This window comes from Suncus etruscus, chromosome 16, assembly GCF_024139225.1.
Source record: "Suncus etruscus isolate mSunEtr1 chromosome 16, mSunEtr1.pri.cur, whole genome shotgun sequence".
NCBI classification, from domain to species: domain Eukaryota; kingdom Metazoa; phylum Chordata; class Mammalia; order Eulipotyphla; family Soricidae; genus Suncus; species Suncus etruscus.
The window spans coordinates 34,159,114-34,180,775 of NC_064863.1; the positions used below are offsets into that span (position 1 = coordinate 34,159,114).

Genomic DNA, 21,662 nt, shown 5'->3' on the forward strand with positions numbered 1-21,662 from the left:
CTACCATAGTGCTATCTCTCTGGCCCCAGGCATTTTTAAATTTTTCTCTTGATTTTGGACTTTCTCAGCAGTGCTGGGAGCCACCAGAGCTACACCAGATGCTTGGGAAGTCAGGAAATACAGACTTGAAGCCCAAGGGTGCACACAAGGCATGTGTTCTGGACCTTTGACTTAGCTCCCTCCCTGGCTTTATGTTTTTGTTTGGTTTTGGTCCATACCCTACAGTGCTCATGGATTACTCCTGGCTCTGTGCTCAGGGACCAGGAGATCAAGTGATCATACAGAGTGCTGAGGATTGAATCTAGCTTATGTGAATGCAAGGAGCAAGCCCTTGCTCCTTCCTCCAGTTCCATATTTTAATTTTGGGGGTCGGAGGATAGTAGTGGTCAGTGGCTATTCCTGGCCCGTGCTCAGTGTGGCTGCTGACTCTGCTCAGGAGTCCATATATGGTGGTGGGGACTTTAGTTGAGGTTGGCACCATGAGATTCTTATCTCTCTTATCTCTCAGGCCCCCATATGTCAAGTCTTTTTATTTTTTGGTCTTGGGGCCACACCTAACAGTTCATAGAGGTTACTCCTGGCCCTGCACTCAGGAATCACTCCTGGAGGTTCTGAAGATGGATTCTGGAGATTAAACCTTGATTGGCTCTGTTCAAGGCAAGCACCCTACCTGGCCCCAGAATAATATCAGTTCTAATTTTTTTTGGTGTTGGGGGGCATACCTGGCTATACTCAGGGGTTACTCCTGGCTCTGCATTCAGGGATTAGTATTGGCTTGGGCACCATATGAGATGCCAGGAACCAAACCTGGGTGGGTTGTGTGCAAGGTAAACACTTGAATAACCCCTAAGTGAAGATCCAATAGTAAGTTCAGTTCTTGATCAAGAGTGAGTACTACTGAGTGTAGCCCCCCCAAGTCAACCCCCTCTACAAAAAAAAATACCCAAACCTGTTTTAGATCTGTTTTTCATATTTTTGTGGGGAGCCATCGCCAGGGGTACTCTGGATTTAATGTTGTATCTGCACTCAAAAATTTCTCCTAGTGGTGCTCAGTGGACCATATGAATTGCTAGGGATCAAGCCTGGGTCCATCACATGCAAGGCAAATGCTGTACCTTCTGTTCTATCATGCTAGCCCCTGCCTTTTATAAATTGCAAAAGGGCCAGAGAGATAGCACAGCGGTAGTGCGTTTGCCTTGCATGCAGCTGATCCAGGACTGACGGTGGTTCGAATCCCTTCTTCTCATATGGTCCCCTGTGCCTGCCAGGAGTGATTTCTGAGCACAAAGCCAGGAGCACTGCTGGATGTAATCCCCCCCAAAAAAAAGTTTGCAAAAGAAAATTAATTTTTCTTCATAATAGAATATAAGGAACCCCTCCCTCAGTGCCCTATGTTAATGTCACATGGATGGGCAACCCACTAACACCTGGAAGGGTGGGGGGTCTGTGGTTTGGAATAAAGAATAAAAGGTGGCCTGGGGGGAAGGAAGAAGAGAGTGGCAAGGAAGCATGGAGAGCAGCTGAAAGGGAGACAGAAGCAGAGAGAGAGCCAGAGAAGAAGCAGACAAGTAGCTGCTTGGAAAAGGCTTAGCACAGAAACCAGGTGAGGAAATGCACATGGCGGTTAGGGCCATGAAATAAAGCTGGCTGACTCCTGTGAAACTTGAACTGACTGCCTGTGAAATGATTTCTCCGTTACTGCCCTTCTCCAGACCCAATGGGGAAGGGTAAAGGCACTTTACCAGAAAAAAACTTCACCCCCCCAACAGTAGGACATTAGACTTTATATTTTATATTAATACAACAATTGAATTCAATAATACCAACAAGTAATAACTTTAATTTCTTGAACTCCTATTTTTGCATGCTTTATTTATTTTAATAAGAAAGCATATAAGGGCTAGAGAGCATTCAGCCTAACTAGATTCAATCCCCAGCATTTCATATGGTCTCCTAGAACTGCCAGGCATGAGCCTTGCGTTTAAAATCAGGAATAACCCCTGAGCATTGTCAGAGGTGGAACAAAAATCAAATAAAAAAAAAAAGTAAGTATATAGTGAATACATTTGAAAATGAGAAAGCTGAATTCAGAGAGCTTAAATAATTTCTTAAGTCACAAAACTTTGGGTGCAGGGTTAAAGAGTGTAAAGCAATCTTTTATAAAGATAAACCCAGTGATATTTATTAGATCACACCTTATTTTACCCTAAACCAGGGGTCTCAAAATCGCGGTTTGCGGGCCCTTTGCGGTCCTCCGTACAACATTTTGTGGCCCGCAGCTGGCCTTCAAATATCGCAGTATTTGTGATTATTCGCTTACCAAATAACCGCAATAAAAAATCGCATTAGTAAGAAAAAAATCACATTGAACATTCTCATACCCCGAGCAGTTCCGTTCGGATACCCTGAGCAGTTCCGTTCGGGATATACAAATGTTTAATGCGATTTTTTGCGATTTTTTTTATTGCAAATATTCGGTAAGCGAAATCCCTTATGCGGCCCTGCCTCACCCCGACTTTGCCTCCTGTGGCCCCAGGTAAATTGAGTTTGAGACCCTGCCCTAAACAAAGATCATCCCTGGTTCCTTTGTATCTGTTTGTTTATAACTTGGTTTTACCCCAAGACAAAGATTATCTTAGGGTACTGGGTGGGACTGGCTCAGGATATCCTGAGCTATCTGTCCTTACTCTGTTCTTGCTCCCCACCCAGGGGTGGTCTCAATACTCAATAAAATTGACAGTGCCGGCAGGCAGCTCGCACGCCATAGAAGATTGCCAAACTAGTTTCACTCTCAGCCTGATTTGGATTATTTTGTGCAGTGACCATGCTTCAGACCCACTCACTCGGAATTGGAAATATGGCTCATGGGGCATATTTACATCTGGAACTCAAACAGTGGCCTTAGGACCCAAGAAGAACTCAGTGAAGGTGAGAGACATGACACTGGTGGATAATCACCATGATGGCCTCCTTCAGCTGAAATAAGTGTGCAATGCCCTTCACGCAAACATTGGTGCACATGGCCCCCTTTCTGAATAGCTTCATGTTGCTCTTGTCCATCTACCTGCATTTTTCATTCTTGACTATATATGCCAGGCTCTCTAGAGATTCTCCTCTACACATGCCTCAGGAGGGGAAGAGTGCCTTCCCAGTGGTGATGAGTTCTCCATCTAAAGGCTTTTCCAGGTCTGATAATTTATTGTTCACAAATGGTACTAAACCAGAGAGACCCCCATTTCCCAAAGATGATGAGCGGAGTCCCGCCTCTTCAGCCTTAGGGTCTGAAAATGTCTCAATCAGAGATAACCCCCACACCCCAAGCCCCAGAGTCAGGTGGACAAGCTGGTGCTGTCAATCCAAGTTCTGGGCACTGTCAAATGGTTCAAAGTCCAGAATGGTTACCGATTTATCAACAGAAATGACACCAAAGAAGATGGACCTGGGGGGTGGTGCCAGCGAAAGGTAGCTGCTGTGCTCTCAATCAACATTCCCAATCAGAATCCCAAGATTCTGCCAATTAATCCCACAGCCTTGTTCATCTGCCCCATGGTGGCAGAAGTCCACTCAAGAGGAACAGAAGCAGGCAGTAAAGGGGAGAGAGCCAAAGACTGAGCAGTGTCCCAGAAGCTAATGCCTATACATGGAGCCCCAGGCTCCAAAACTAGGATCTGGCAAGTCCCAAAATCCTAGTTCCAATGCAGGAAATAATCCACACAGTGAGAGGATTAACACTCAAATCAGGAATCCCAACACAAGTCTTCTGTTCCTAAGAAGGAAAGCAGTTTAGTGGAGGAAGATTGAAGAATGAACCTTTTCCTTCCTTCCTTCCTTCCTTCCTTCCTTCCTTCCTTCCTTCCTTCCTTCCTTCCTTCCTTCCTTCCTTCCTTCCTTCCTTCCTTCCTTCCTTCCTTCCTTCCTCCCTCCCTCCCTCCCTCCCTCCCTCCCTCCCTCCCCTCCTCCCCCCTCCCTCCTTCCCTCCCTCCCTCCCTCCCTCCCCCTCCCTCCCTCCTCCCTCCCCTCCCTCCCTCCCTCCCTCCCTCCTTCCCTCCTTCCTCCCTCCCTCCCTCCCTCCCTCCCTCCCTCCCTCCCTCCCTCCTTCCTTCCTTCCTTCCTTCCTTCCTTCCTTCCTTCCTTCCTTCCTTCCTTCCTTCCTTCCTTCCTTCCTTCCTTCCTTCCTTCCTTCCTTCCTTCCTTCCTTTTTTGTTTTTGGGTCACACAAAACAGCTTTCTGGGGTTACTCCTGATTCTGCGTTCAGAAATCGCCCCTGGCCCAGAAAGATAGCAGCGGTGTTTGCCTTGCAAGCAGCTGACCCAGGACCAAAGGTGGTTGGTTCGAATCCCGGTGTCCTATATGGTCCCCCGTGCTTGCCAGGAGCTATTTCTGAGCGGACAGCCAGGAGTAAACCCTGAGCACTGCCGGGTGTGGCCCAAAAACAAACAAACAAACAAACAAACAAAAAGAAATAGCCCCCGGCAAGCTCAGGGGACCATATGTAATGCCAAGAATCAAACCAGTCTCTCTGTCCTGGGTTGGCTGAGTGCAAGGTAAACACCCTACCACTGTGCTATCTTTCAGGCCCCAAGCCTTTTCCTTTCTGAAATCGCAGGTTTTTATCTGCAAGAGCCAGGCCACATCCTACAGTGGAGAAGAAATACCGAGTAGGGAGTGATCCAGTGATCCCATCACCAGATCACACGCTAGGGCAAAGTATGAATACTGATTAGGGTAGGACCATTTAATCCAACACCTGGGAAATGCATAATGTTAGCTCTTTAATGGTTCTTGGGTATCCTAATGAATGTTTCCCAATTGCTATGATGCTTGGTTGTGTATATCATTTAGCAATTTATTCTCAAACTAAGTATGTCTGCAAAAATATTCTTTTTTTTTTTTTTTTTTTTGGTTTTTGGGTCACACCCGGGGGCGCTCAGGGAAAAGGAACTCTTATTACAGTGCTCATTATGACAATGTTTTAGCAAATTTATTTTCAAACTATGTATATCTGCAGAAATGTTCTAATGATTTTGATTAGAGAAGTCTATGGAAAAGGAACTTGGATGCTCTAGACTCATATTACAGTGCTCAGTGTTAGAATGTTTTCAAATTAAGTATATCTACAGAAAGGTTCTAATGTTTATGTTCAGAGAAGTCTATGAAAAAATTTTGATATGTATAAGACAAGGATATAGAAAAAGCTGATTGTTTTGAGAATGATTAACACAATCTAACATATGATGCTTTTAAGTCAAGTCTACCCTCATTAGCAATTAGTGATATCTCATTAGTGATATCTAGGAATTAGCTACAACAGTAACTGGCTTAAAATTTCCTCACCACTTTGCTTGTCACTGAAAGTTTTTATCCTTTTATTTCCCCAGCTTTTACTACGCCTATGCAAAATAACAACTACTTTGATAAGTTCTGATCTGGGGTTTCTACCTCTTGCAGAGAATCATAGAACAGACTTATACATCCCTCTCAATTTTTTGAACAAAAAAGGGGTAGTTGTTAGATTACACTTTATTTACTGAAAACAAAGATCATTCCTGGTTTCTTTGTATCTGTTTGTTTACAATCTGGCTTCACCTAAAACAAAGATCACCCCTGGTTCCTTTGTATCTGTTTGTTTTCAAGTTGGTTTTACCCCAAAACGGAGATTATTTTACATTCAAACCTGGGCTGGACTGGCTCATGATAGCCTGAGCTATTTATCTGTCCTATTTATCATATTTACAATAGTTATTTACCTTCTAATATTTATTTTAATTTAAATAATAGTTGTCGGATATGATATATCCAATAAATAAGTAAGTTTAGCTAGAGAGTTGATAGAACATGGAGAGTGGCGGAGATGATTTAAGGACTCTTAATCTGAATTACTTGAATAGTGTTGCTTTGCTGATGAGAGTCCTGTATCACTCATTCTTTTGTATACCATCTCTCCTGGAGGAAGACAATCCATAGAGACTTTGCATTAGCACACCCCCCTTTTTGAGAAGTAAAGACCCATTCAGGCTTGATTAGCATTAGGTAAGTATCTGCACTTCCTCCCATGTTGGTTGTCCTTGAACAATAAATACTGTACATGAAGGAGAGTCAGAGCACTCAATCCTCAAGGCTGGGAGCACCCTGACCCCATGCTTTTCTATATTATGTTTGTCTAGTTTTCTTTTCTTTTTCTTTCTTTCTTTTTTTTTTTTTGTTTGGTCTAGTTTTCTTTTCTTTTTTTCTTTTTCTTTTTGGGGGGGGGCACACCTGTTTGACTCTCAGGAGTTACTCCTGGCATTGTGCTCAGAAATCTCTCCTGGCTTGCGGGGGACCATATAGAATGCTGGGGGATGGAACCTTGGTCCATTTTAGGCTAGTGCTTGCAAGACAGATGCCTTACCTCTAGTGCCACCACTTTTGGTCTAGTTTTCTTAAACCTTGTGGCACCCCTGCTCCAGGCCTGTTCACCTGGGATTGAACTCTGGCATTATACATATTTGTTTTGATTTGGGAGCCACACTCAACATTTTTCAAGTCTTACTCCTGGTTCTGTGCTCAGGGATCACTATTGACAGACTTAGGGGACTATACAGAGTACACAGGTTTGAACCAGGGTTGGCTGCAAGCAAGGCAAAATCCCTGCCCACTGTATTATTGCTTCTGCCCTGGATAAAAGTACTATTATTTGCTATCCAATTTCTGCCAAAATTCAAGTTGGAAATACACAGGAGTTCCAGCATATGTTGGCCCTACTTTCAGTAGTTTTTGCAACAACTCTATTATAAGTTTAATTGGGAATAAAAACAAATATTTATCAACTATTATGTAGAGGAGAAAAAATTCTGAGAGATTTTTCTCTTGATTTGCCATATGCAGTTTCATAAGAGTAATGTTCACTCATTCTTTCACTCAGCAAATATCCATGAAGTGTTTATTTTGTATTTAACTTTGAATTTGGCAGTGAGAAACACAGGCAGAATGGGAAACAGAATTTAGCTTCAAGGAATAGGGGCCTACTAAGGGAGGTTACAAATACTTAAAAAAATTTGTTGGGGCCCGGATAGATAGCATAGCGGTGTTTGCCTTGCAAGCAGCCGATCCAGAACCAAAGGTGGTTGGTTCGAATCCCGGTATCCCATATGGTCCCCCGTGCCTGCCAGGAGCAATTTCTGAGCAGACAGCCAGGAGTAAACCCTGAGCACCGCCGGGTGTGGCCCCCCCCCAAAAATTTTTTTTGTCATTAAGCAGAATACTCCAAGTAAAAAAAGAACTAAGAATAAGAAAGTATTTAGAATTTTGTTGTTTTGCTTTGGTCACACACAGCAATGCTCAGGGGTCACTCCTAGCTCTAAACTCAGGAATTACTCCTGCGGGTGCTCAGGGGATCATGTGGGATGTTATGGATCAATTGTGCGTGGCTGCAAGCAAGGCCCTACCCAATGTTATTATTGCTTCAGTGTTAAGAATTCTGAGAATTTATTATTTTTTTGGATTGGGAGGACATCACAGTGGCTATCTAAGGGTAAACATAAACAGCATATTTAGAATTTAGCCATACAAGACCAAAAAAGACTTTAAATATAAAATATTTGGGGCCGGAGTGATAGCACAGTGGTAGTGTTTGCCTTACATGCAGTTGACCCATGATGGCCCTCAGTTCAATCCCCTGGCGACCCATATAGTCCCCCAAGCCAGGAACGATTTCTGAGTGCATAGCCATGAGTAACCCCTGAGCGTTGCCGGGTGTGCCCCACCCCCCTAACCCCCCCCCCAAAAAAAAAGAAAGAAAGAAAAGAAAAAGAAATCGCTCCTGGGGGCCGGAGAGATAGCATGGAGGTAAGGCGTTTGCCTTTCATGCAGGAGGTCATCGGTTCGAATCCCGGTGTCCCATATGGTCCCCGTGCCTGCCAGGAGCAATTTCTGAGCCTGGAGCCAGGAATAACCCCTGAGCACTGCCGGGCGTGACCCAAAAAAAAAAAAAAAAAAAAAAAAAGAAATCGCTCCTGGCAGGCACGGGGGACCATATGGCATTCCAGGATTCAAACCACCGTCCATCTTGGATAGGGCAAACATTCAACCGCTGTGCTATCTCTCCGGCCTCAATTTTTGTTTTGTTTTGTTTTTTTTTTTTTGGTTTGTTTGTTTTTGTTTTTGGGTCACACCAGGCAGCGCTCCCGAGTTACTCCTGACTCTATGCTCAGAAATCGCTCCTGGGGCCCGGAGAGATAGCACAGCGACGTTTGCCTTGCAAGCAGCCGATCCAGGACCAAAGGTGGTTGGTTCGAATCCCGGTGTCCCATATGGTCCCCGTGCCTGCCAGGAGCTATTTCTGAGCAGACAGCCAGGAGTAACCCCTGAGTACCGCTGGGTGTGACCCAAAAACAAAAACAAAAACAAAAACAAAAGAAAAGAAATCGCTCCTGGCAGGCTCGGGATGCCAGGATTCGAACCACAGTCCTTCTGTGTCTAAGGCAAATGCCTTACCGCTGTGCTATCTCTCCGGCCCCAAGTTTTTTTTTTTTGTTGTTGTTGTTATTTTTTTAAATGAATAAATCTATTTGAATCATAGTGGGACACAGTCACAAAGTTGTTCATGATTGAGTTTCAATTATACAATGTTTCAATAACCATCCCTTCACCAGTGTACTTTTACCACCACTAATGTCCCCAGTTTCCCTCCCTCCACAGTTTTTCTCAATGGCAGATATTTTTCTTCTCTCTTTTCCTTTTAGATAATGTGGCTTGCAATATTGTTACTAAATGGGTATCATGCACATCACTATCTCCTTTCTGCACCCAGTTCTTGTCCAGAGTGATTATGTCCTACCATCATTGTCATAGTGGTCTTTTCTCTGCCCTACTGCACTTCCTCTTCTTTATAGCAAGCTTCCTAGCATGGACCAGTCCTCCTGGCCCTCTATTGTCTTTGGGTCCTATTTCCATACAATTATTTTTTATTTATATCCCACAAATGAGTGTGATCATTATATGCCCATCCTTCACTCTCTGACTCATTTCACTCAGTATGATATTCTTCTAAGCAAATTTCATGACTTCATTTCCCCAAATAGCTGCATAGTATTCCCTTGTGTATAGATGTACCGTAGTTTCTTTATCCACACCTCTGTTCTTGGGCACTTGGGTTATTTTCAGATTCTGACGATTGTGAATAGTACTGCAATGAACATCAGAGTGCAGATGCCTTTTCTGTATTGTGTTTTGGGGCTCCTAGGATACTTCCAGGAGCAGTATTGTTGGGTCATATAGGAGCTCAATTTTTAGATTTTTACTTTTTTTGGGCAAACCCTGCGATGCTTGGGGGTTAATCCTGGCTCTGCATCCAGGAATCAATTGGGGTGGTGCACAGGGGACCACAGGGATGCTGAGGATAGAATCTGGGTTGGCCATGTGCAAGGGATAGCCCTACCCACTGTGCTAAAACTCTGGCCCTGCAATTTCTAGGTTTTTTTTTTTTTTGAGGGATGTCCATATTGTTTTCCCCAAAAAGGGTGGACTAGAGTCAACATTCCCACCAGCAGTGAATGAGAGTCCCTTTCTTCCCTCATCCATGCCAGCACTGGTTGCTCTTGTTCTTTTTTGATGTGTGCCAGTGTCTATGGTGTGAGATATCTCATTGCTGTTTTGATTTGCTTCTCCCTAATGATTAATGATGTCTTTACATGTTTTTTTTTTTCATGTGCCTTTTGGCTACCTGCATTTCTTTTTTTTTTGGGGGGGGGGTCGCACCCGGCAGCGCTCAGGGGTTACTCCTGGCTCTACGCTCAGAAATCGCTCCTGGCAGGCTCAGGGGCAAACACCTTACCTCCATGCTATCTCTCTGGCCCCTGCATTTCTTTAAAGAAGTTGCAGTTGATTTCTTTTCCTCATTTTTATTTTTCTTTGGGCCACACCCAGTGACACTCAGGGGTTACTCCTTCCTATGCACTCAGAAATCTCCCCTGGTTTGGGGGATCATATGGGACACCGGGGGATCAAACCATGGTCTGTCCTAGGTTAGCAAGGCAAATACCTTACTGCCTGCACCACCACTCTGGTCCCATCTTTTCCTTTTGTTTGGGTTAGAATTTTTTGGGGGGGTGGGCGGAGAGATAGCATGGAGGTAAGGCGTTTGCCTTTCATGCAGAAGGTCATCGGTTCGAATCCCAGAGTTCCATATGGTCCCCCGTGCTTGCCAGGAGCAATTTCTGAGCATGGAGCCAGGAGTAACCCCTGAGCACTGCCGGGTGAGAACCAAAAAAAAAAAAAAGAATTTTTTGGGGGGGAGTTCTTTGGGTCACACCTGGTGACACTCAGGGGTTACTCCTGGCTCTGAGCTCAGAAATTGCTCCTGACGTGCTCGCTTCGGCAGCACATATATATTAAAATTGGAACAATACATGGCCCCTGTGCAAGGATGACATGCAAATTTCTGAAGCGTTCCATATTTTAAAAAGAAAAGATAAAAAAAAAAAAAGAAATCGGGGCCGGAGAGATAGCATGGAAGTAAGGCGTTTGCCTTTCATGCAGAAGGTCATCGGTTCGAATCCCGGCGTCCCATATGGTCCCCATGCCTGCCAGGAGTAATTTCTGAGCATGGAGCCAGGAGTAACCCCTGAGCACTGCCGGGTGTAACCCAAAACACACACACACACACACACACACACACACACACAAAGAAATTGCTCCTGGCTTGAGAGACCATATAAAATGGGGGATCGAATCACAGTCCAGTGTTAGATTTTATTTTATTTATTTATTTATTTATTTTTGTTTTTGGGCCACACCCGTTTGACGCTCAGGGGTTACTCCTGGCTATGCGCTCAGAAATTGCCCCTGGCTTGGGGGGACCATATGGGACACCTGGGAATCGAATCGCGGTCCTTCCTTGGCTAGTGCTTGCAAGGCAGACACCTTACCTCTAGCGCCACCTTCCCGGCCCCGTTAGACTTTATTTTAACTCTACCAGTTCCTTACATATTTTGGACAATATCTTCTGATCAGCTGGACATTGGATGAATATAATTTCTCCCAATCTATGAGCCATCTTTGCATTCTGGCCAACATTTCCTTTGAGATGCAGAAGTGGCTTAGTTTAAGAAGTAGTCCTTGTGGTCCCTTTTATCTTTGTTCCACTTGCTTGGCCAGTGGTGTTTTATCTTTAAAGATACTTTTAACTTTAATGTCATGGAGATTTCTGCCTGTTTTCCTCTATGTATTTTATAATTTCAGGTTCGATATTAAGGTCTTTATTTTGATTTGACTTTTTGTGTGCCCAGAGTAACACCACAATAACTGACACTCACCATTATTTCTTTTTTCTTTTTTTTCTTTTTTTTGGTTTTTGGGCCACACCCAGCAGTGCTCAGGGGTCACTCCTGGCTGTCTGCTCAGAAATAGCTCCTGGCAGGCACGGGGGACCATATGGGACACCAGGCTTCGAACCAACCACCTTTGGTCCTGGATCGGCTGCTTGCAAGGCAAATGCTGCTGTGCTTTCTCCCCGGGCCCCACTCACCATTATTTCTAACAAGTTTGGTGTGTGATAGTGCATCTTTTGTCACTTTGTTCAATTGTATCCTAACTCTGGGGCTTAAGAAACTCACAAATGAATTCTGCTTAAGTCAAGTCAATTCATTTCCTTTGTTGCACCAAAGTGTGAAGGTAACTTGTGCATGGTGTTAAAAAGAGGTCTGAGTTTCTTTTTTTTTTTTTTTTTTTTTTTTTTTTTTTTGGGTCACACCCGGCATTGCTCAGGGGTTACTCCTGGCTGTCTGCTCAGAAATAGCTCCTGACAGGCACGGGGGACCATATGGGACACTGGGATTCGAACCAACCACCTTTGGTCCTGGATCAGCCATTTGTAAGGCAAACACCGCTGTGCTATCTCTCCGGGCCCTGAGTTCCTTTTTTTTTTTTTTTTTTTTTTTACATATAACTAACAAGTTTCCTCATCACCACTTGTTGCAGAGGCTTTGCAATGAAAGATTCTTAGGTCCTGTAGGTACTATCTTTCTAGTACTGTATTGGCTATTTTATTATCTTAAAAATATAGTGTATAGTTATGTGGCCACACCTGGCAGTTCTCAGGGATTATTCCTGGAGAGTCCACTGTAATATCATTCTAGCCTCACATTTATGTTTTTATTTTACATTGGCCACTTTATTTACAAAAAATAAGATATTTTCCAAAGCATCACATTTATTCTTTCCACAAAAGAATTTTTTTTTTTTTTGTGGTTTTTGGGTCACAACCGGCAGTGCTCAGGGGTTACTCCTGGCTCCATGCTCAGAAATTGCTCCTGGCAGGCACGCTGGGATTCGAACCTATGACCTCTTGCATGAAAGGCAAACGCCTTACCTCCATGCTATCTCTCCAGCCCCACCACAAAAGAATTTTAAAAAACGTGTATTGAGCCAATGGTCTCCCATATGTGATGCCGATGTTCTACCACTGAGACCTATGCTCTACCACTGAGTCATATCATTGCTTCAATCGCCAGTATTTTGTCATCTAAACAAACAGGAAGGTTAATCTTAAAGGGTGAATAATAGGCATTTTGTTATTCTTTTTTTTTTTTGGTTTTTGGGCCACACCTGTTTGACGCTCAGGGGTTACTCCTGGCTATGCGCTCAGAAATCGCCCTTGGCTTGGGGGGACCATATGGGACACCGGGGGATCGAATCGTGGTCCTTCCTTGGCTAGCGCTTGCAAGGCAGACACCTTATCTCTAGCGCCACCTTCCTGGCCCCGAATTTTGTTATTCGTTAGAGTAATTTGGCATTTTTAAAATACTCTAACAATTGTAACAGAACCACTTGGAAAATTATAGACTGTGATCAGTACTGGTCTTCAGTGTATATCAATAATGCTCAATAATGAACCAGAGCAATAGTACAGAGTCACTGCTACTTGCTTTTTACACAGCTGATCTGGGTTTGATATTCCTTATCCCATATGGTTTCCTGAGCCTGCCAGAAGTGATCCCTGAACACAGAGCTAGACGTAAGCCCTGAACACCACTGGGGGAAGCCCAGAGACAAACACAAAGAAATAACTCTGCATAATACAAAGATTAAAAAATTTCTTTGATATTAAAATCTAAATCTTGGAGCTGGAGTGATAGCCTACTGCGCAGAGCATTTGCTCTTTGCACATTGCCAACCTGGGTTCGATCCTCAGCACATATAATGTTCCCTCAAGCACCACCAGGAATAAGCCTTGAGCACAGTCAGGTGTGGCTCATTTAAAAAAAAAAAAAAGAAGAAAAAATATATATAACATTCAAAGAAGAACCAAGAATTTAAGAACCAGTTTTTCATGGTGAGTATGCTGCACCTGAACAATATTAATATAAATTAGTTATATTTGTTTGAAGTTTATAATTACTAGGGCCCTTTCATTTCTAAAGTGGCACATATTACTGTTATTAGTCTCTTTTAATGGTTGTTAAAGGGCAGAGTTAATGTTAGGTTCTCAGCAAAAATTATTTATATCACGAGGTTCTCATAATTTCTGAAAATTTTTGTTTTTGAAATTTAATCAAAGCACTAATAACGGTGTTGGTAGTACAGTGCCTTTTTTTTTTTGAGGGATGCCACACACAGTAGTGCTCAGAGACCATATATGGTGCTGTGACTTAGAATATAGTTCTAGGGGCAGAAAAGTATAGGTAGGGCATTTGCCTTGCACACAGCTGACTCAGGGTATCACCCGCAACATCCCATATGAATGGTTCCTCAAGCGCTGCCCGGAACGATCCCTGAGTGTACAGCCTGTATGCATCGCTGGGTGTTACACCCCAAACTCCATTCCATGGAAAAAGAATATAAATATGGTTCTCAATTGCAGTCACATGCAAGACAAAGTTCTTAATCTCGATTTATCTTTCTGACTGGTAGCTCATTTTTTCTTTTGGTTTTGAGCCACATGTGGCAGTGTTCAGTGCTCTTGTAGGAGATGGGGGGACCATACAGCATGCCAGATATTGAACCCATGTGGGCTGTGTGCAAGACAATTGCCTGGATTGTTCCTCTGGCCCCAGGTTGTGCATTTTCTTAATTGAAATTCAGGACTCTTTACTTGCTGGAGATCAGGGATCAGCTCCCTGGAACCCACGTTAGCTTGAGCACTTTCAGGGAAAAAAAACCCCACCAACCTACCCCAATCAAAGGGGAGAAAAACCTTCTCTTTGTGACAGACTTAGTTAAAAAACAAAAACAAAAACACGCCAGTCCCAGGCCTCTGCTAACATACTCTAGGTTTCCAGGAAAATTACTAACATATTTTCAGAGCCTGAGTGGGTGGGTGTTCCAGTAAGACCTAAAGGCAGATAAAATTCCATTTGTACTCTAACGAAATTCCCACTCACTTGAGAGCAAATATTGTACCAACATCTGACTGTCTCGAGGACTCGAGGAGGCAAAAGGAATACTTTGCAAGGAGACTGTTTCCAAAACCAAAAAACTGAGGGAGGAATCAAAACTGCACCCCCAAACCCTGAGAGGAAAGCCAGGGTGCAAATAAATACTACATATCCGCCTGCCTTGCAAACAGGGAACATTTCATTTCCCAACTCCAGTCAGAAACACGCCCAGGAAGGGGTGCAGAGTGGGGCTGTTAGAAATAGGCCCAGGGGTCGGCAACCCTGACAGCTTTTTCCTCAAAACTCTTTTTTTTTTTTTTTGTTTAGCTTTTTGGGCCACACCCGGGGACGCTCAGGGGTTCCTCCTGAGGGGCTGTGCGCTCAGAAATCGCTCCTGGCTGGGGGGCCCTTCCCCTAATCCTAGAAACTCTAGTGGGTGTGTTTGTGTGTGTGCGTGAGAGGCGCCAGAGACCATGCAGCGCGCGTTCGGCGTGACGCAAGGGGCGCAGGCTCCAGGCGGCGCCGAGGTGCCCTTTGTCTCCCCCGTTCGCGCGCCCGCCCTCAGCACCGCCCCGGGGACGCCCCTCCGCCGGGTCACGTGGCCCCGCGCTCCCTCCGCCTCAGACGACTTGCTCGAGTTTCTGGGGCCCTCAGAGAAGGGAGTATTTTGTTGCAGCCATTCCTGTCAGCCCCCGGGTGGCTCCCTCGTGTTCGCACAGCGCCCCTATCTCCCACTCCGGCTTTTCAGAACTCCTCCTGACAGGCTTAAGGCAATCAAGCAAAACTAAAAATAGGATAAAATTAATAAAAATAATAGATTTTAGGGGCCGGAGAGATAGCATGGAAGTAGGGCGTTTGCATTGCATGCAGAGGGACGGTGGTTCGAGTCCCGGCATCCCATGTCAGTCCCTTCATTGAGCCTGCCGGGGGCCGGGAGGAACCCCGGAGCAAAGTCGGGTGTGATCCAAAAACCCAAAAATAAAATAAAAATAAAAATAATAGATTTTGAAACTTCCTGGGACATAGGAAAAGTACGATCGTTCTGTTTTTTTTTTTTTTTTTTTTCTTTTTTTCTTTTTGTGTTTTTTGAGTCACACCCGGCAGTGCTCAGGGATTATTCCTGGCTCCATGCTCAGAAATTGCTCCTGGCAGGCACGGGGACCATATGGGACACCTGATTCGAACTAATGACCTCCTGCATGAAAGGCAAATGCCTTACCTCCATGCTATCTCTCCGGCCCCGTTCTTTTTTTTTAATTTTAATTTTGACCCAAGTGGATTACAAATCTTTCCCAGTAATATTTTAGGTACATAGTGGCATTGAATCAGGGCCATTGTCCTCCCTCCACCACTGTCCCCAGCATGCATCCTATATCCCCCTCTTCCCCCCCCCCCCCCCGGGCTTGCAGTGCAGTTAACTGTTCCCGCCTTGTGCAGCCTGTTGTAGATTGGGGATCGATTCCACTGTCGTTGGCTTTGCATTTGGTGTTTATTTTTTATTTCTACTCAATGTTGATAACGACTGCTTGGTCTTGGGACCCTGCAGAAAAGTATGCCTATTCTTGAAGTGGAACAAGATCGTGTATTATTTGGAGAAGAAAAAAAGGGGAGGGGGCTAAAGAGATAGCATGGAGGTCAAAGCGTTTGCCTTGCATGCAGAAGGACGGTGCTTGGAATGCCGGCGTCCCATCGGGGCCCCTCATGGATCCTGCCAGGCGCGATTTCTGAGCTTGGAGCCAGGAGGAACCCTTGAGCACTGCCGGTGTGACCCCAAAACCAAAAAGAAGGAAAAAGGGGGTGGGGACCCCGAGGCCCGGGGTCAGCCCAGAGGGAGCGAGCGGGAGAGGCCCGGGTTGGGCCCAGCCAGGCCGGGCCGGGCCAGGCCGACGACGCGGCGCGGTGGCTGGAACTCGGGGACAAAGCCGGCCAGAGGTCGCGGCGGCCAGGCCGGGCCGGGCCGGGCCGGGGTGGGGAAGTGGAGGCGGAGAAGGAGGCGGAGGGCGGGCGATCCATCCACCCTCCATCCCTCCGTCCCTCGTCCACCTGGCGACGTGGCAGCCATTCCCGAGTCGCCGCCATCCCTCCTCCTGGCCGTCAGGCCGCCCACCGCCCGCCCTCCCCGTCTCCCCTCTCGCCGCCGGCTGCTCTTCCGAGGCCCGACAGACAGCGGCAGTGTCTCCCCGCCTCGCCGGGCCTCTCTGCGCGTGTTTGTGTGTGTGCGAGCGTGTCCCCGAAGCGGGCTCCCCCCGAGCGTCCCTCCGGACGAGCGGTCCTGCTCGGCCTGCCCAGCGCCGTGGCGACGGCGGCGGGAAAAAGGGGCCGCGGAGCCCCGCGCGCTCGTCCACGCCGAGCAGGTAACTGCGGGCTCCGGGGTCGCGGGTGCAAGGGTGCCGGCTCCCCGGAGGACACTGCGGAGCGAGGAGCAGCGCAGAGCGGGCTGAGGTTAGGGAAAGGCCCGGCCGGCGGCTGCGAAGGGAAGGAAAGGAGCGAGCGAGCGAGCCAGAGGAGTGCGGCGCGGGCGAGAGGCGGGCCCTGGCGCGTGGCCCGGGGGGCGGCTGCGGGCGGGCGGGCGGCCTTCGCTTCCACTCGCAGTCTCAGCCTCAGCCCCAGCCTCGCGGGCCCTTCCGGGCCTCCGCCAGGCCCCCGACACACCCCTCAAGCCCCCCACGCGGGTTTGCGTGCTCGCGCCCCGCACACAGCAACACAACTCCCGGCCCTCTGCAAAGCTGGGTTGTCCCGGGAGAGCTGCTTATTGATGGATGGATTTGCTCATTCCGGCGGTTGCAAACACAGTCTCTGTGTCTCCGTCTCTGTCTCAAACACAGTCTCTGTCTCTCAAACACAGTCTCTGTCTTTGTGTCTCTGTCTCTCAGTCTCTATCTCTGTCTCTCTTAAACACAGTCTCTGTCTTTGTGTCTCTATCTCTCAAACAGTCTCTGTCTCTCTTAAACACAAGTCTCTGTCTTTGTGTCTCTATCTCTCAAACAGTCTCTGTCTCTCTTAAACACAAGTCTCTGTCTTTGTGTCTCTATCTCTCAAACAGTCTCTGTCTCTCAAACACAGTCTCTGTGTCTTAAACACAGTCTCTGTCTTTGTGTCTCTATCTCTCAAACAGTCTGTCTCTCTTAAACACAGTCTCTGTCTTTGTGTCTCTGTCTCTCTGTCTCTGTTTCTCAAACACAGTCTCTGTCTCTCTTAAACAGTCTTTGTATTTGTGTCTCTCTCACACTGTCTCTATCTCTGTCTCTCAAACACAGTCTCTGTCTCTCACATACTCTCTCTGTTTCTCTGTCTGTCTCTCTTAAACACACTCCCTGTCTCTGTGTCTGTCTCTCACAGTCTCTGTCTCTCTCAAACACAGTCTCTATATCTGTCTCTCTCAAATACAGTCTCTGTCTCTCTGTCTCTCAAACAGTCTCTGTCTCTCTGTCTCTGTGTCTCCCGCTCTGTATCTCTCTGTCTCTGTCAGTCTCTCTCCCTCTCCCTCTCTCCCCTCTTCTTTGAGCTTCCACGCTCTTCCTCCCTTGCCCTCTCAAACCCCAAGTAACTCTGGAGCTTCACTTGCGACTTCCCTTGAACCCACTTCTTGGGGGCGTGAATCTTGGTAAGCGGAATCCCCGGGCATCTATCTGCACCCCATCCATCCTGAGGTGCCCCTTTGCAGCTGGGTCTTTGATAGTGAATCCTTTCTTTTCGGAAGCAGAAGGTACAGTTTAGTTCCTCGTACGCGCACACTATTTTTTTCCGGGGTGGTGGTGTTGGTCCTACACTGGCCGCACAGGGAGAGCAGGAGTCATACAAGGTCCAAACAAGTCCCACAAGCTCTAAGCAAGTCCTGCAAGCCCTAAGCAAGTCAGACGAGTTCTAAGCAAGCTTGGGAGCCGGCTCGCACCCGGGCCTGGCTGGGAAGACAGCCTTTGGGCAACAACCTTTGAGAAGGAAATCTGATGGCTGTGGCTGTGGCACGAGCAAGGTTTGTACACATTCTCAGCCATGCTGCGGTTGTAATGTCTCCAAGGCACCGTGCGGGTCCGAGGCCTCCATTGGCCCATTTTTCTACTCGCCGTGTCTGAGCCAATCGGGAGGCGCGGCCTGCCCGGAGACTGGTTAACCCAAAAGAGCTGGGGATTGGTGGAGCTCGGAGAGGAAAAATCCTGGGGCTTCTCTGGCCTCTCTGAGAACTGATTTGCTGCTGCCTCACTTCTCCCACCTTTTTTTCCCCTTCCTTTCTTTAAAAAAAAAAAAAAAATCTTACCGTGTCATTTCCTTCGGCTTCCTTATTGACATTGCTTTTTGTTTTTCTTTCGAACACCCAGTGCTCGCTTTGTAACTCGTTTTAAGCAGACCCCATCCTTCAATATTTTAATCAAAGAATCCTTACAAGCTTTCAAGAGTGTCTCCGTGTCCAGCATCCAGTATTTTCGTGGTTTGGATAAGCGAGATGTTCAGTTTTCTTTGTTAAAAGGTCAGATATTCCATCTATTTTTCAGAACCTTTGTTAGGAGGTTATGGGGGGAGGGCTGTGCTGGTGGAGAGGGTTAAAGAATAGAATGGTAACACTCCAAAGAGGTTACACTTTTCGTTCAGAAAGAAAAGGCTAACTTTTGAAATAGTGATTTTAAAAAAGCTCAGTAAAAATCGTGCAATTCTTACGAAGTCAGTTTTTGTACCTGTTGACTTCTGGGGCTTTCAAAGGGAATGTAAGAGGAAGGGATTTCAAAGAAAAAGTGCACCAAGCTTACCTTAAGTTAATGATTTTTCTTTCTTTCTTTTTTTTTTTTAATTTCAGTAGGTATAATATGTTGTATACTGTAAAAACGAAAATCAGCATAGGCGCTTTTTTCCTTTGAATCATACCTGGAGGTCCTACTCATGGAGGTACTCCAGATTCTTTTGCTCAGGGATCACCCCTTTTGTGCCTCCTGGTTTTATATAGGGTGTTGGGGGTGGAACTGGTCTACCATGTGCAAGGCAAGTGCCCTATCTGCTTAGACCATTTCTCTTGTCCCTTTTTATGTTTTTTTCTTTAAACAAGTTTTCTGAGGATTTTCTTTTTTTCTTTTTTTTTGTTTTTTTGGGTCACACCCGGCGGTGCTCAGGGGTTACTCCTGGCTGTCTGCTCAGAAATCGCTCCTGGCAGGCACGGGGGACCATATGGGACACGGGGATTCAAACCAACCACCTTTGGTCCTGGATCGGCTGCTTGCAAGGCAAACACCGCTGTGCTATCTCTCCGGGCCCAGGATTTTCTTTTTTTCAAGATTATCATTTTCTTCATGATCGCTGATAGGGATATGAGTCTTAAGATTTTTGAAAATCTGTTAACTAATGTGAATTTAAGAAATTAGGCAACATCTTTCCTTCATCTTTCTTTCTGAAGATCTACATCTTAGTTTTTTTTTTTAAACTTTATTGATTGATTGATTGGTTTCTGGGCCACACCCGGAGGGGCTCAGGGGTTACTCCTGGCTCTGCACTCAGAAGTCGCCCCTGGCAGGCTGGGGGACCATATGGGATACCAGGAATCAAACCAGGTTCCTCCCAGGTCGGCTGCGTGCAAGGCAAATGCCCTACCACTGTGGCGTCTACATACTAATTTTTTGTTTTTTTTGGGGTGGGGGGCATACCTTGTGATTCTCTGGGGTTTCTCCTGGTGGTGCTCTGGGACTATATGGGATGCCAGGGATCAAACATGGGTCAAGTACATGCAAGTCAAATGCCCTACCCACTATACTATTGCTCTGGCCCTACAAACTTTTTTTTTTTTGGTTGACTTTTCACTTACTTTTGAGGTTGTCTTTTATTTTTGTTAGTGCCAGGGTTGATTGGAACCCAGGATCTCACACATGCAGAGCATGCGCTCTACATCTGTGTCACCTTCCCTGCCTAGAATTTCAGTCTTGAGTGTCAGAAGTTGTTTTTCAGGATCTTCTTGATCTGACTTCTATTTTCCTCTTTGTAAATATCACCTCACTTTTTTCCTTTGCTCTCAGTGTATCAGTCTTCTTTTGTTGTTTGCATTACTTTCTTCCTTTTTCTTGTGGGGGGCTGTGGGGCACACCTGTTATTGTTCAGGGTTTACTCCTGGTTCTATAGTCAGGAATTACTCCTGTTGGGCTCTGAGGAATCATATGGGATGCCAGAGATCAAACCTGGATTGGCTTCATCCAAGGCAAGTGCCCTGCCTGTTGTACTATTGCTCCAGCTCCCAATTATTTGTTCCCAAGTTCTGCCTACTGTCAAATTTGTTGAATCTAGGCCTGAGTAGGGCAGCTCCCTTTCTGAATGTCTTCTTTAGTTCTCTGCTTCCCTCAGCTTCAATTTTGTTAATTTATATTTGGCCCCTGTTCTCAGTTCAAGTGATGGGGAGCCCTGCATTACATGCACCTTCTAGTTTTCCTAGTGCATTATTTCTTTTTCTTGTTTTGCTACCAGTTTGTATTTTATTGGCACCACAATGATTAGCAATTACTCCACAGCTGTTTCTTAGTCTTCAGGTTCTACTTGTGCTTGTTTGAGCTTGCATGATGTGTAAGTTTTTTTTTTAAATAATTTTTTTCTTTGATTTTTCGGGCCACACCCGTTTGATGCTCAGTGGTTACTCCTGGCTAAGCGCTCAGAAATTGCCCCTTGTGGTGGGACCATATGGGACGCCGGGGATCGGGACGCCGGGGATCGACCCGCGGTCCTTCCTTGGCTAGCACTTGTAAGACCTTACCTCTAGCACCACCTCACTGGCCTGATGTGTAAGTTTTTTTTTTTTTTTTTTTTTTTTTTGTTTTTTTGGTTTTTGGTTTTTGGGTCACACCCGGCGGTGTGCTCAGGGGTTACTCCTGGCTGTCTGCTCAGAAATAGCTCCTGGCAGGCACGGGGGACCATGTGGGACACCGGGATTCGAACCAATCACTTCTGGTCCTGGATCGGCTGCTTACAAGGCAAACGCCGCTGTGCTATCTCTCCGGCCCTGATGTGTAAGTTTTTATGGTGGGTTCAGGGATCAATCATGGTGGTGCACAGGGAGACCATTTAATATTGGGGATTGAACTCTGGACATCTATATGCAAGGCAAGTGCCTGATTTGTGTACTATTACACTGACCCTCTTGCCTTTGCAGACTTAAGGTTCTGTTTCTCTGGGAGGAAGGAAATGGGGAGCATTGGTAGCGGAAAAGTTCCCGTGAAGGGGAAAGTTGCTGGTGAAGGGGTGTGTATATTTTATGATTGAAACCCAATTATGAACATGTTTGTAAACATGGTGTTTAAATGAATTATTATTTTTTAAAAAGGTTTTTTTTCTCTGTTTCATTAATG

At 45.9% G+C, this 21,662-nt stretch overlaps 2 protein-coding genes, 1 long non-coding RNA gene and 1 pseudogene across 3 annotated transcripts in view; 3 read left to right on the top strand and 1 right to left on the bottom strand.

Annotated features, from left to right (window-relative positions):
• The window catches only part of LIAS (lipoic acid synthetase), a 939,974-nt gene that overhangs the window by 491,522 nt on the left and 426,790 nt on the right, over positions 1 to 21,662 (top strand). The window lies entirely within an intron of this gene.
• LOC126032527 (uncharacterized) overlaps positions 1 to 21,662 on the bottom strand; it is an 891,448-nt gene that overhangs the window by 283,891 nt on the left and 585,895 nt on the right. The gene's annotated exons all lie outside the window — the stretch shown is intronic.
• Positions 10,343 to 10,438, top strand: LOC126033202 (uncharacterized; annotated as a pseudogene).
• N4BP2 (NEDD4 binding protein 2) overlaps positions 18,730 to 21,662 on the top strand; it is an 83,912-nt gene continuing 80,979 nt past the window's right edge. Inside the window, exon 1 of the mRNA XM_049790205.1 lies at positions 18,730 to 18,817. The gene's annotated coding sequence lies outside the window, so the exon portion shown is untranslated. The remainder of the gene's footprint in view (positions 18,818 to 21,662) is intronic.